This window comes from Pygocentrus nattereri, chromosome 1, assembly GCF_015220715.1.
Source record: "Pygocentrus nattereri isolate fPygNat1 chromosome 1, fPygNat1.pri, whole genome shotgun sequence".
NCBI lineage: Eukaryota > Metazoa > Chordata > Actinopteri > Characiformes > Serrasalmidae > Pygocentrus > Pygocentrus nattereri.
Genome location: NC_051211.1, coordinates 21,339,101 through 21,351,637, shown reverse-complemented (window position 1 = coordinate 21,351,637; position 12,537 = coordinate 21,339,101). Strand labels below are relative to the sequence as shown.

The window sequence follows — 12,537 nt, the reverse complement described above, 5'->3', positions numbered from 1 at the left end:
TGTACAGTGAGTTTCTCACAAGGTGGACATATAGGTCTGAAATCTTCATTGGCAGACGTGTCAAAATTCTCAAGTGTTTCCTTTAAATCTCTGAAAGCCCAGCATACACATATAAAGTTTCTTAACGCTTTCCTTTCGAAAAATGTAAGAGGTTTTCAAGAAGAATCATGAAATTGGTTCATTGTATAAGGCTTTCAAAATGTATAACGTTTTGACGTTTCTAGAGATGCAGAATTTTTTATGGAGATGAAAAGTTTCATTTTGAGTCCCTGACTATTCCAAGTTTTTTTAATTTGATTTGCACCAGGGGGTATAGCTCAGTGGTAGAGCATTTGACTGCAGATCAAGAGGTCCCCAGTTCAAGTCTGGGTGCCCCCTTGCCTGAAAACCTTAGATTTGCCATTTGCTCTAGAAGAGTAGGCTTCCTGAATGTATTTCTGGAGAGGTGTTGCAAATTACTCTGAATTACCAGAGAACTGAAAAACTAGGCTTTGTCAAAAGTAGATTCAGAGCAAGTATTGATCTTGTAGCTCAGGTTTTCTGCTTGGGGGATCTAATGAATTGATGTATTGTGATTTTCTGCCAAGATTGACACATAGGTCTGAAATCTCCATTACCAGACATATCAAGATTCTCAAGTGTTTCCTTTAAATCTCTGAAAGCCCAGCATACACATTTAAGTTTCTTAAAGCTTTCCTTTCGAAAAATGTGAGAGGTTTTCAAAAAGAATCATGAAATTTGTTTATTGTTTAAGGCTTTCAAATGTGTAACATTTTGACGTTTCTAGAGATGCAGAGTTTTTTATGGAGATAAAAAGTTTCATTTGGAATCCGCTTCTATTCCAAGTTTTTTTTTTTCAATTTGCTTTCATGGTATAGCAGCAGGGGGTATAGCTCAGTGGTAGAGCATTTGACTGCAGATCAAGAGGTCCCCAGTTCAAATCTGGGTGCCCCCTTTCCTGAAAACCTTAGATTTGATATTTCCTCTAAAATCAAAGCTTTTGAAAATGTAATTCAGGCATGATGTTGCATATATCGCAAAATCACCAGAGAAATTAATATCCTTTCTCATCTTTCAAATGTACATTCACAGCAAGTTTTTTCTTTCAAATCAAGTTTCCTTTTGTGATGTTCTAAAGATTTAATGTACAGTGAGTTTCTCACAAGGTGGACATATAGGTCTGAAATCTTCATTGGCAGACATGTCAAAATTCTGAAGTGTTTCCTTTAAATCTCTGAAAGCCCAGCATACACATATAAAGTTTCTTAACGCTTTCCTTTCGAAAAATGTAAGAGGTTTTCAAGAAGAATCATGAAATTGGTTCATTGTATAAGGCTTTTAAATTTATAACGTTTTGACGTTTCTAGAGATGCAGAATTTTTTAAGGAGATGAAAAGTTTCATTTTGAGTCCCTGACTATTCCAAGTTTTTTTTATCGTGTTTGCGCCAGGGGGTATAGCTCAGTGGTAGAGCATTTGACTGCAGATCAAGAGGTCCCCAGTTCAAATCTGGGTGCCCCCTTGCCTGAAAACCTTAGATTTGATATTTCCTCTAAAATCAAAGCTTTTGAAAATGTAATTCAGGCATGATGTTGCATATATCGCAAAATCACCAGAGAAATTAATATCCTTTCTCATCTTTCAAATGTACATTCACAGCAAGTTTTTTCTTTCAAATCAAGTTTCCTTTTGTGATGTTCTAAAGATTTAATGTACAGTGAGTTTCTCACAAGGTGGACATATAGGTCTGAAATCTTCATTGGCAGACATGTCAAAATTCTGAAGTGTTTCCTTTAAATCTCTGAAAGCCCAGTATACACATATAAAGTTTCTTAAAGCTTTCCTTTCGAAAAATGTAAGAGGTTTTCAAAAACAATCATGAAATTGGTTCATTGTATAAGGCTTTTAAATTTATAACGTTTTGACGTTTCTAGAGATGCAGAATTTTTTAAGGAGATGAAAAGTTTCATTTGAGTCCCTGACTATTCCAAGTTTTTTTTATCGTGTTTGCACCAGGGGGTATAGCTCAGTGGTAGAGCATTTGACTGCAGATCAAGAGGTCCCCAGTTCAAATCTGGGTGCCCCCTTGCCTGAAAACCTTAGATTTGATATTTCCTCTAAAATCAAAGCTTTTGAAAATGTAATTCAGGCATGATGTTGCATATATCGCAAAATCACCAGAGAAATTAATATCCTTTCTCATCTTTCAAATGTACATTCACAGCAAGTTTTTTCTTTCAAATCAAGTTTCCTTTTGTGATGTTCTAAAGATTTAATGTACAGTGAGTTTCTCACAAGGTGGACATATAGGTCTGAAATCTTCATTGGCAGACATGTCAAAATTCTGAAGTGTTTCCTTTAAATCTCTGAAAGCCCAGCATACACATATAAAGTTTCTTAAAGCTTTCCTTTCGAAAAATGTAAGAGGTTTTCAAAAACAATCATGAAATTGGTTCATTGTATAAGGCTTTTAAATTTATAATGTTTTGACGTTTCTAGAGATACAGAATTTTTTAAGGAGATGAAAAGTTTCATTTTGAGTCCCTGACTATTCCAAGTTTTTTTTATCGTGTTTGCACCAGGGGGTATAGCTCAGTGGTAGAGCATTTGACTGCAGATCAAGAGGTCCCCAGTTCAAATCTGGGTGCCCCCTTACCTGAAAACCTTAGATTTGATATTTCCTCTAAAATCAAAGCTTTTGAAAATGTAATTCAGGCATGATGTTGCATATATCGCAAAATCACCAGAGAAATTAATATCCTTTCTCATCTTTCAAATGTACATTCATAGCAAGTTTTTTCTTTCAAATCAAGTTTCCTTTTGTGATGTTCTAAAGATTTAATGTACAGTGAGTTTCTCACAAGGTGGACACATAGGTCTGAAATCTCCATTACCAGACATATCAAGATTCTCAAGTGTTTCCTTTAAATCTCTGAAAGCCCAGCATACACATTTTAAGTTTCTTAAAGCTTTCCTTTCGAAAAATGTGAGAGGTTTTCAAAAAGAATCATGAAATTTGTTTATTGTATAAGGCTTTCAAATGTATAACATTTTGACGTTTCTAGAGATGCAGAGTTTTTTATGGAGATGAAAAGTTTCATTTGGAATCCGCTTACTATTCCAAGTTTTTTTTTTTCAATTTGCTTTCATGGTTATAGCAGCAGGGGGTATAGCTCAGTGGTAGAGCATTTGACTGCAGATCAAGAGGTCCCCAGTTCAAATCTGGGTGCCCCCTTGCCTGAAAACCTTAGATTTGATATTTCCTCTAAAATCAAAGCTTTTGAAAATGTAATTCAGGCATGATGTTGCATATATCGCAAAATCACCAGAGAAATTAATATCCTTTCTCATCTTTCAAATGTACATTCACAGCAAGTTTTTTCTTTCAAATCAAGTTTCCTTTTGTGATGTTCTAAAGATTTAATGTACAGTGAGTTTCTCACAAGGTGGACATATAGGTCTGAAATCTTCATTGGCAGACATGTCAAAATTCTGAAGTGTTTCCTTTAAATCTCTGAAAGCCCAGCATACACATATAAAGTTTCTTAACGCTTTCCTTTCGAAAAATGTAAGAGGTTTTCAAGAAGAATCATGAAATTGGTTCATTGTATAAGGCTTTTAAATTTATAACGTTTTGACGTTTCTAGAGATGCATAATTTTTTAAGGAGATGAAAAGTTTCATTTTGAGTCCCTGACTATTCCAATTTTTTTTTATAGTGTTTGCACCAGGGGGTATAGCTCAGTGGTAGAGCATTTGACTGCAGACCAAGAGGTCCCCAGTTCAAATCTGGGTGCCCCCTTGCCTGAAAACCTTAGATTTGATATTTCCTCTAAAATCAAAGCTTTTGAAAATGTAATTCAGGCATGATGTTGCATATATCGCAAAATTAACATCCTTTCTTATCTTTCAAATGTATATTCACAGCAAGTTTTTCTTTTAAATCAACTTTCCTTTTGTGATGTTCTAAAGATTTAATGTACAGTGAGTTTCTCACAAGGTGGACATATAGGTCTGAAATCTTCATTGGCAGACGTGTCAAAATTCTCAAGTGTTTCCTTTAAATCTCTGAAAGCCCAGCATACACATATAAAGTTTCTTAACGCTTTCCTTTCGAAAAATGTAAGAGGTTTTCAAGAAGAATCATGAAATTGGTTCATTGTATAAGGCTTTCAAAAATGTATAACGTTTTGACGTTTCTAGAGATGCAGAATTTTTTATGGAGATGAAAAGTTTCATTTTGAGTCCCTGACTATTCCAAGTTTTTTTAATTTGATTTGCACCAGGGGGTATAGCTCAGTGGTAGAGCATTTGACTGCAGATCAAGAGGTCCCCAGTTCAAGTCTGGGTGCCCCCTTGCCTGAAAACCTTAGATTTGCCATTTGCTCTAGAAGAGTAGGCTTCCTGAATGTATTTCTGGAGAGGTGTTGCAAATTACTCTGAATTACCAGAGAACTGAAAAACTAGGCTTTGTCAAAAGTAGATTCAGAGCAAGAATTGATCTTGTAGCTCAGGTTTTCTGCTTGGGGGATCTAATGAATTGATGTATTGTGATTTTCTGCCAAGATTGACACATAGGTCTGAAATCTCCATTACCAGACATATCAAGATTCTCAAGTGTTTCCTTTAAATCTCTGAAAGCCCAGCATACACATTTTAAGTTTCTTAAAGCTTTCCTTTCGAAAAATGTGAGAGGTTTTCAAAAAGAATCATGAAATTTGTTTATTGTTTAAGGCTTTCAAATGTGTAACATTTTGACGTTTCTAGAGATGCAGAGTTTTTTATGGAGATAAAAAGTTTCATTTGGAATCCGCTTCTATTCCAAGTTTTTTTTTTTTCAATTTGCTTTCATGGTTATAAGCAGCAGGGGGTATAGCTCAGTGGTAGAGCATTTGACTGCAGATCAAGAGGTCCCCAGTTCAAATCTGGGTGCCCCCTTGCCTGAAAACCTTAGATTTGATATTTCCTCTAAAATCAAAGCTTTTGAAAATGTAATTCAGGCATGATGTTGCATATATCGCAAAATCACCAGAGAAATTAATATCCTTTCTCATCTTTCAAATGTACATTCACAGCAAGTTTTTTCTTTCAAATCAAGTTTCCTTTTGTGATGTTCTAAAGATTTAATGTACAGTGAGTTTCTCACAAGGTGGACATATAGGTCTGAAATCTTCAGTGGCAGACATGTCAAAATTCTGAAGTGTTTCCTTTAAATCTCTGAAAGCCCAGCATACACATATAAAGTTTCTTAACGCTTTCCTTTCGAAAAATGTAAGAGGTTTTCAAGAAGAATCATGAAATTGGTTCATTGTATAAGGCTTTTAAATTTATAACGTTTTGACGTTTCTAGAGATGCAGAATTTTTTAAGGAGATGAAAAGTTTCATTTTGAGTCCCTGACTATTCCAAGTTTTTTTTATCATGTTTGCACCAGGGGGTATAGCTCAGTGGTAGAGCATTTGACTGCAGACCAAGAGGTCCCCAGTTCAAATCTGGGTGCCCCCTTGCCTGAAAACCTTAGATTTGATATTTCCTCTAAAATCAAAGCTTTTGAAAATGTAATTCAGGCATGATGTTGCATATATCGCAAAATTAACATCCTTTCTTATCTTTCAAATGTATATTCACAGCAAGTTTTTCTTTTAAATCAACTTTCCTTTTGTGATGTTCTAAAGATTTAATGTACAGTGAGTTTCTCACAAGGTGGACATATAGGTCTGAAATCTTCATTGGCAGACAGGTCAAAATTCTCAAGTGTTTCCTTTAAATCTCTGAAAGCCCAGCATACACATATAAAGTTTCTTAACGCTTTCCTTTCGAAAAATGTAAGAGGTTTTCAAGAAGAGTCATGAAATTGGTTCATTGTATAAGGCTTTCAAAAATGTATAACGTTTTGACGTTTCTAGAGATGCAGAATTTTTTATGGAGATGAAAAGTTTCATTTTGAGTCCCTGACTATTCCAAGTTTTTTTAATTTGATTTGCACCAGGGGGTATAGCTCAGTGGTAGAGCATTTGACTGCAGATCAAGAGGTCCCCAGTTCAAGTCTGGGTGCCCCCTTGCCTGAAAACCTTAGATTTGCCATTTGCTCTAGAAGAGTAGGCTTCCTGAATGTATTTCTGGAGAGGTGTTGCAAATTACTCTGAATTACCAGAGAACTGAAAAACTAGGCTTTGTCAAAAGTACATTCAGAGCAAGAATTGATCTTGTAGCTCCGGTTTTCTGCTTGGGGGATCTAATGAATTGATGTATTGTGATTTTCTGCCAAGATTGACACATAGGTCTGAAATCTCCATTACCAGACATATCAAGATTCTCAAGTGTTTCCTTTAAATCTCTGAAAGCCCAGCATACACATATAAAGTTTCTTAAAGCTTTCCTTTCGAAAAATGTAAGAGGTTTTCAAAAACAATCATGAAATTGGTTCATTGTATAAGGCTTTTAAATTTATAACGTTTTGACGTTTCTAGAGATGAAGAATTTTTTAAGGAGATGAAAAGATTCATTTTGAGTCCCTGACTATTCCAAGTTTTTTTTATCGTGTTTGCACCAGCGGGTATAGCTCAGTGGTAGAGCATTTGACTGCAGATCAAGAGGTCCCCAGTTCAAATCTGGGTGCCCCCTTGCCTGAAAACCTTAGATTTGATATTTCCTCTAAAATCAAAGCTTTTGAAAATGTAATTCAGGCATGATGTTGCATATATCGCAAAATCAGCAGAGAAATTAATATCCTTTCTCATCTTTCAAATGTACATTCACAGCAAGTTTTTTCTTTCAAATCAAGTTTCCTTTTGTGATGTTCTAAAGATTTAATGTACAGTGAGTTTCTCACAAGGTGGACATATAGGTCTGAAATCTTCATTGGCAGACATGTCAAAATTCTGAAGTGTTTCCTTTAAATCTCTGAAAGCCCAGCATACACATATAAAGTTTCTTAAAGCTTTCCTTTCGAAAAATGTAAGAGGTTTTCAAGAAGAATCATGAAATTGGTTCATTGTATAAGGCTTTTAAATTTATAACGTTTTGACGTTTCTAGAGATGCAGAATTTTTTAAGGAGATGAAAAGTTTCATTTTGAGTCCCTGACTATTCCAAGTTTTTTTTATCGTGTTTGCGCCAGGGGGTATAGCTCAGTGGTAGAGCATTTGACTGCAGATCAAGAGGTCCCCAGTTCAAATCTGGGTGCCCCCTTGCCTGAAAACCTTAGATTTGATATTTCCTCTAAAATCAAAGCTTTTGAAAATGTAATTCAGGCATGATGTTGCATATATCGCAAAATTAACATCCTTTCTTATCTTTCAAATGTATATTCACAGCAAGTTTTTCTTTTAAATCAACTTTCCTTTTGTGATGTTCTAAAGATTTAATGTACAGTGAGTTTCTCACAAGGTGGACATATAGGTCTGAAATCTTCATTGGCAGACATGTCAAAATTCTGAAGTGTTTCCTTTAAATCTCTGAAAGCCCAGCATACACATATAAAGTTTCTTAAAGCTTTCCTTTCGAAAAATGTAAGAGGTTTTCAAAAACAATCATGAAATTGGTTCATTGTATAAGGCTTTTAAATTTATAACGTTTTGACGTTTCTAGAGATGCAGAATTTTTTAAGGAGATGAAAAGATTCATTTGAGTCCCTGACTACTCCAAGTTTTTTTTATCGTGTTTGCACCAGGGGGTATAGCTCAGTGGTAGAGCATTTGACTGCAGATCAAGAGGTCCCCAGTTCAAATCTGGGTGCCCCCTTGCCTGAAAACCTTGGATTTGATGTTTCCTCTAAAATCAAAGCTTTTGAAAATGTAATTCAGGCATGATGTTGCATATATCGCAAAATCACCAGAGAAATTAATATCCTTTCTCATCTTTCAAATGTACATTCACAGCAAGTTTTTTCTTTCAAATCAAGTTTCCTTTTGTGATGTTCTAAAGATTTAATGTACAGTGAGTTTCTCACAAGGTGGACATATAGGTCTGAAATCTTCATTGGCAGACATGTCAAAATTCTGAAGTGTTTCCTTTAAATCTCTGAAAGCCCAGCATACACATATAAAGTTTCTTAAAGCTTTCCTTTCGAAAAATGTAAGAGGTTTTCAAAAACAATCATGAAATTGGTTCATTGTATAAGGCTTTTAAATTTATAATGTTTTGACGTTTCTAGAGATACAGAATTTTTTAAGGAGATGAAAAGTTTCATTTTGAGTCCCTGACTATTCCAAGTTTTTTTTATCGTGTTTGCACCAGGGGGTATAGCTCAGTGGTAGAGCATTTGACTGCAGATCAAGAGGTCCCCAGTTCAAATCTGGGTGCCCCCTTACCTGAAAACCTTAGATTTGATATTTCCTCTAAAATCAAAGCTTTTGAAAATGTAATTCAGGCATGATGTTGCATATATCGCAAAATCACCAGAGAAATTAATATCCTTTCTCATCTTTCAAATGTACATTCACAGCAAGTTTTTTCTTTCAAATCAAGTTTCCTTTTGTGATGTTCTAAAGATTTAATGTACAGTGAGTTTCTCACAAGGTGGACATATAGGTCTGAAATCTTCATTGGCAGACATGTCAAAATTCTGAAGTGTTTCCTTTAAATCTCTGAAAGCCCAGTATACACATATAAAGTTTCTTAAAGGTTCCTTTCGAAAAATGTAAGAGGTTTTCAAGAAGAATCATGAAATTGGTTCATTGTATAAGGCTTTTAAATTTATAACGTTTTGACGTTTCTAGAGATGCAGAATTTTTTAAGGAGATGAAAAGTTTCATTTTGAGTCCCTGACTATTCCAAGTTTTTTTTATCGTGTTTCCGCCAGGGGGTATAGCTCAGTGGTAGAGCATTTGACTGCAGATCAAGAGGTCCCCAGTTCAAATCTGGGTGCCCCCTTGCCTGAAAACCTTAGATTTGATATTTCCTCTAAAATCAAAGCTTTTGAAAATGTAATTCAGGCATGATGTTGCATATATCGCAAAATTAACATCCTTTCTTATCTTTCAAATGTATATTCACAGCAAGTTTTTCTTTTAAATCAACTTTCCTTTTGTGATGTTCTAAAGATTTAATGTACAGTGAGTTTCTCACAAGGTGGACATATAGGTCTGAAATCTTCATTGGCAGACATGTCAAAATTCTGAAGTGTTTCCTTTAAATCTCTGAAAGCCCAGCATACACATATAAAGTTTCTTAAAGCTTTCCTTTCGAAAAATGTAAGAGGTTTTCAAGAACAATCATGAAATTGGTTCATTGTATAAGGCTTTTAAATTTATAACGTTTTGACGTTTCTAGAGATGCAGAATTTTTTAAGGAGATGAAAAGTTTCATTTTGAGTCCCTGACTATTCCAAGTTTTTTTTATCGTGTTTGCACCAGGGGGTATAGCTCAGTGGTAGAGCATTTGACTGCAGATCAAGAGGTCCCCAGTTCAAATCTGGGTGCCCCCTTGCCTGAAAACCTTAGATTTGATATTTCCTCTAAAATCAAAGCTTTTGAAAATGTAATTCAGGCATGATGTTGCATATATCGCAAAATTAACATCCTTTCTTATCTTTCAAATGTATATTCACAGCAAGTTTTTCTTTTAAATCAACTTTCCTTTTGTGATGTTCTAAAGATTTAATGTACAGTGAGTTTCTCACAAGGTGGACATATAGGTCTGAAATCTTCATTGGCAGACATGTCAAAATTCTGAAGTGTTTCCTTTAAATCTCTGAAAGCCCAGCATACACATATAAAGTTTCTTAACGCTTTCCTTTCGAAAAATGTAAGAGGTTTTCAAGAAGAATCATGAAATTGGTTCATTGTATAAGGCTTTCAAAATGTATAACGTTTTGACGTTTCTAGAGATGCAGAATTTTTTATGGAGATGAAAAGTTTCATTTTGAGTCCCTGACTATTCCAAGTTTTTTTAATTTGATTTGCACCAGGGGGTATAGCTCAGTGGTAGAGCATTTGACTGCAGATCAAGAGGTCCCCAGTTCAAGTCTGGGTGCCCCCTTGCCTGAAAACCTTAGATTTGCCATTTGCTCTAGAAGAGTAGGCTTCCTGAATGTATTTCTGGAGAGGTGTTGCAAATTACTCTGAATTACCAGAGAACTGAAAAACTAGGCTTTGTCAAAAGTACATTCAGAGCAAGAATTGATCTTGTAGCTCAGGTTTTCTGCTTGGGGGATCTAATGAATTGATGTATTGTGATTTTCTGCCAAGATTGACACATAGGTCTGAAATCTCCATTACCAGACATATCAAGATTCTCAAGTGTTTCCTTTAAATCTCTGAAAGCCCAGCATACACATTTTAAGTTTCTTAAAGCTTTCCTTTCGAAAAATGTGAGAGGTTTTCAAAAAGAATCATGAAATTTGTTTATTGTTTAAGGCTTTCAAATGTGTAACATTTTGACGTTTCTAGAGATGCAGAGTTTTTTATGGAGATAAAAAGTTTCATTTGGAATCCGCTTCTATTCCAAGTTTTTTTTTTTTTCAATTTGCTTTCATGGTTATAAGCAGCAGGGGGTATAGCTCAGTGGTAGAGCATTTGACTGCAGATCAAGAGGTCCCCAGTTCAAATCTGGGTGCCCCCTTTCCTGAAAACCTTAGATTTGATATTTCCTCTAAAATCAAAGCTTTTGAAAATGTAATTCAGGCATGATGTTGCATATATCGCAAAATCACCAGAGAAATTAATATCCTTTCTCATCTTTCAAATGTACATTCACAGCAAGTTTTTTCTTTCAAATCAAGTTTCCTTTTGTGATGTTCTAAAGATTTAATGTACAGTGAGTTTCTCACAAGGTGGACATATAGGTCTGAAATCTTCATTGGCAGACATGTCAAAATTCTGAAGTGTTTCCTTTAAATCTCTGAAAGCCCAGCATACACATATAAAGTTTCTTAAAGCTTTCCTTTCGAAAAATGTAAGAGGTTTTCAAGAAGAATCATGAAATTGGTTCATTGTATAAGGCTTTTAAATTTATAACGTTTTGACGTTTCTAGAGATGCAGAATTTTTTAAGGAGATGAAAAGTTTCATTTTGAGTCCCTGACTATTCCAAGTTTTTTTATCATGTTTGCACCAGGGGGTATAGCTCAGTGGTAGAGCATTTGACTGCAGATCAAGAGGTCCCCAGTTCAAATCTGGGTGCCCCCTTGCCTGAAAACCTTAGATTTGATATTTCCTCTAAAATCAAAGCTTTTGAAAATGTAATTCAGGCATGATGTTGCATATATCGCAAAATTAACATCCTTTCTTATCTTTCAAATGTATATTCACAGCAAGTTTTTCTTTTAAATCAACTTTCCTTTTGTGATGTTCTAAAGATTTAATGTACAGTGAGTTTCTCACAAGGTGGACATATAGGTCTGAAATCTTCATTGGCAGACATGTCAAAATTCTCAAGTGTTTCCTTTAAATCTCTGAAAGCCCAGCATACACATATAAAGTTTCTTAACGCTTTCCTTTCGAAAAATGTAAGAGGTTTTCAAGAAGAATCATGAAATTGGTTCATTGTATAAGGCTTTCAAAAATGTATAACGTTTTGACGTTTCTAGAGATGCAGAATTTTTTATGGAGATGAAAAGTTTCATTTTGAGTCCCTGACTATTCCAAGTTTTTTTAAGTTGATTTGCACCAGGGGGTATAGCTCAGTGGTAGAGCATTTGACTGCAGATCAAGAGGTCCCCAGTTCAAGTCTGGGTGCCCCCTTGCCTGAAAACCTTAGATTTGCCATTTGCTCTAGAAGAGTAGGCTTCCTGAATGTATTTCTGGAGAGGTGTTGCAAATTACTCTGAATTACCTGAGAACTGAAAAACTAGGCTTTGTCAAAAGTAGATTCAGAGCAAGTATTGGTCTTGTAGCTCAGGTTTTCTGCTTGGGGGATCTAATGAATTGATGTATTGTGATTTTCTGCCAAGATTGACACATAGGTCTGAAATCTCCATTACCAGACATATCAAGATTCTCAAGTGTTTCCTTTAAATCTCTGAAAGCCCAGCATACACATTTTAAGTTTCTTAAAGCTTTCCTTTCGAAAAATGTGAGAGGTTTTCAAAAAGAATCATGAAATTTGTTTATTGTTTAAGGCTTTCAAATGTGTAACATTTTGACGTTTCTAGAGATGCAGAGTTTTTTATGGAGATAAAAAGTTTCATTTGGAATCCGCTTCTATTCCAAGTTTTTTTTTTTTCAATTTGCTTTCATGGTTATAAGCAGCAGGGGGTATAGCTCAGTGGTAGAGCATTTGACTGCAGATCAAGAGGTCCCCAGTTCAAATCTGCGTGCCCCCTTGCTTGAAAACCTGAGATTTGATATTTCCTCTAAAATCAAAGCTTTTGAAAATGTAATTCAGGCATGATGTTGCATATATCGCAAAATTAACATCCTTTCTTATCTTTCAAATGTATATTCACAGCAAGTTTTTTCTTTCAAATCAAGTTTCCTTTTGTGATGTTCTAAAGATTTAATGTACAGTGAGTTTCTCACAAGGTGGACATATAGGTCTGAAATCTTCATTGGCAGACATGTCAAAATTCTGAAGTGTTTCCTTTAAATCTCTGAAAGCCC

The 12,537-nt window shown here is 35.1% G+C and overlaps 13 non-coding genes across 13 annotated transcripts; all 13 read left to right on the top strand.

The window, feature by feature from the left end:
* The first annotated feature begins 883 nt into the window (after positions 1-883).
* On the top strand, positions 884-955 carry trnac-gca. The gene has a single exon. It is a non-coding gene; the product is annotated as a tRNA-Cys (tRNA).
* A 494-nt stretch (positions 956-1,449) lies between these two features.
* Positions 1,450-1,521, top strand: trnac-gca. Its single transcript has one exon. It is a non-coding gene; the product is annotated as a tRNA-Cys (tRNA).
* Positions 1,522-2,014: 493 nt separating this feature from the next.
* Positions 2,015-2,086, top strand: trnac-gca. Its single transcript has one exon. It is a non-coding gene; the product is annotated as a tRNA-Cys (tRNA).
* A 494-nt stretch (positions 2,087-2,580) lies between these two features.
* On the top strand, positions 2,581-2,652 carry trnac-gca. The gene has a single exon. It is a non-coding gene; the product is annotated as a tRNA-Cys (tRNA).
* A 510-nt stretch (positions 2,653-3,162) lies between these two features.
* Positions 3,163-3,234, top strand: trnac-gca. The gene has a single exon. It is a non-coding gene; the product is annotated as a tRNA-Cys (tRNA).
* A 1,630-nt stretch (positions 3,235-4,864) lies between these two features.
* trnac-gca lies at positions 4,865-4,936 on the top strand. Its single transcript has one exon. It is a non-coding gene; the product is annotated as a tRNA-Cys (tRNA).
* A 2,179-nt stretch (positions 4,937-7,115) lies between these two features.
* trnac-gca lies at positions 7,116-7,187 on the top strand. The gene has a single exon. It is a non-coding gene; the product is annotated as a tRNA-Cys (tRNA).
* A 480-nt stretch (positions 7,188-7,667) lies between these two features.
* On the top strand, positions 7,668-7,739 carry trnac-gca. The gene has a single exon. It is a non-coding gene; the product is annotated as a tRNA-Cys (tRNA).
* A 494-nt stretch (positions 7,740-8,233) lies between these two features.
* Positions 8,234-8,305, top strand: trnac-gca. The gene has a single exon. It is a non-coding gene; the product is annotated as a tRNA-Cys (tRNA).
* Positions 8,306-8,798: 493 nt separating this feature from the next.
* Positions 8,799-8,870, top strand: trnac-gca. Its single transcript has one exon. It is a non-coding gene; the product is annotated as a tRNA-Cys (tRNA).
* Positions 8,871-9,351: 481 nt separating this feature from the next.
* trnac-gca lies at positions 9,352-9,423 on the top strand. Its single transcript has one exon. It is a non-coding gene; the product is annotated as a tRNA-Cys (tRNA).
* Positions 9,424-10,487: 1,064 nt separating this feature from the next.
* trnac-gca lies at positions 10,488-10,559 on the top strand. The gene has a single exon. It is a non-coding gene; the product is annotated as a tRNA-Cys (tRNA).
* Positions 10,560-11,052: 493 nt separating this feature from the next.
* On the top strand, positions 11,053-11,124 carry trnac-gca. The gene has a single exon. It is a non-coding gene; the product is annotated as a tRNA-Cys (tRNA).
* The last annotated feature ends 1,413 nt before the right edge of the window (positions 11,125-12,537 follow it).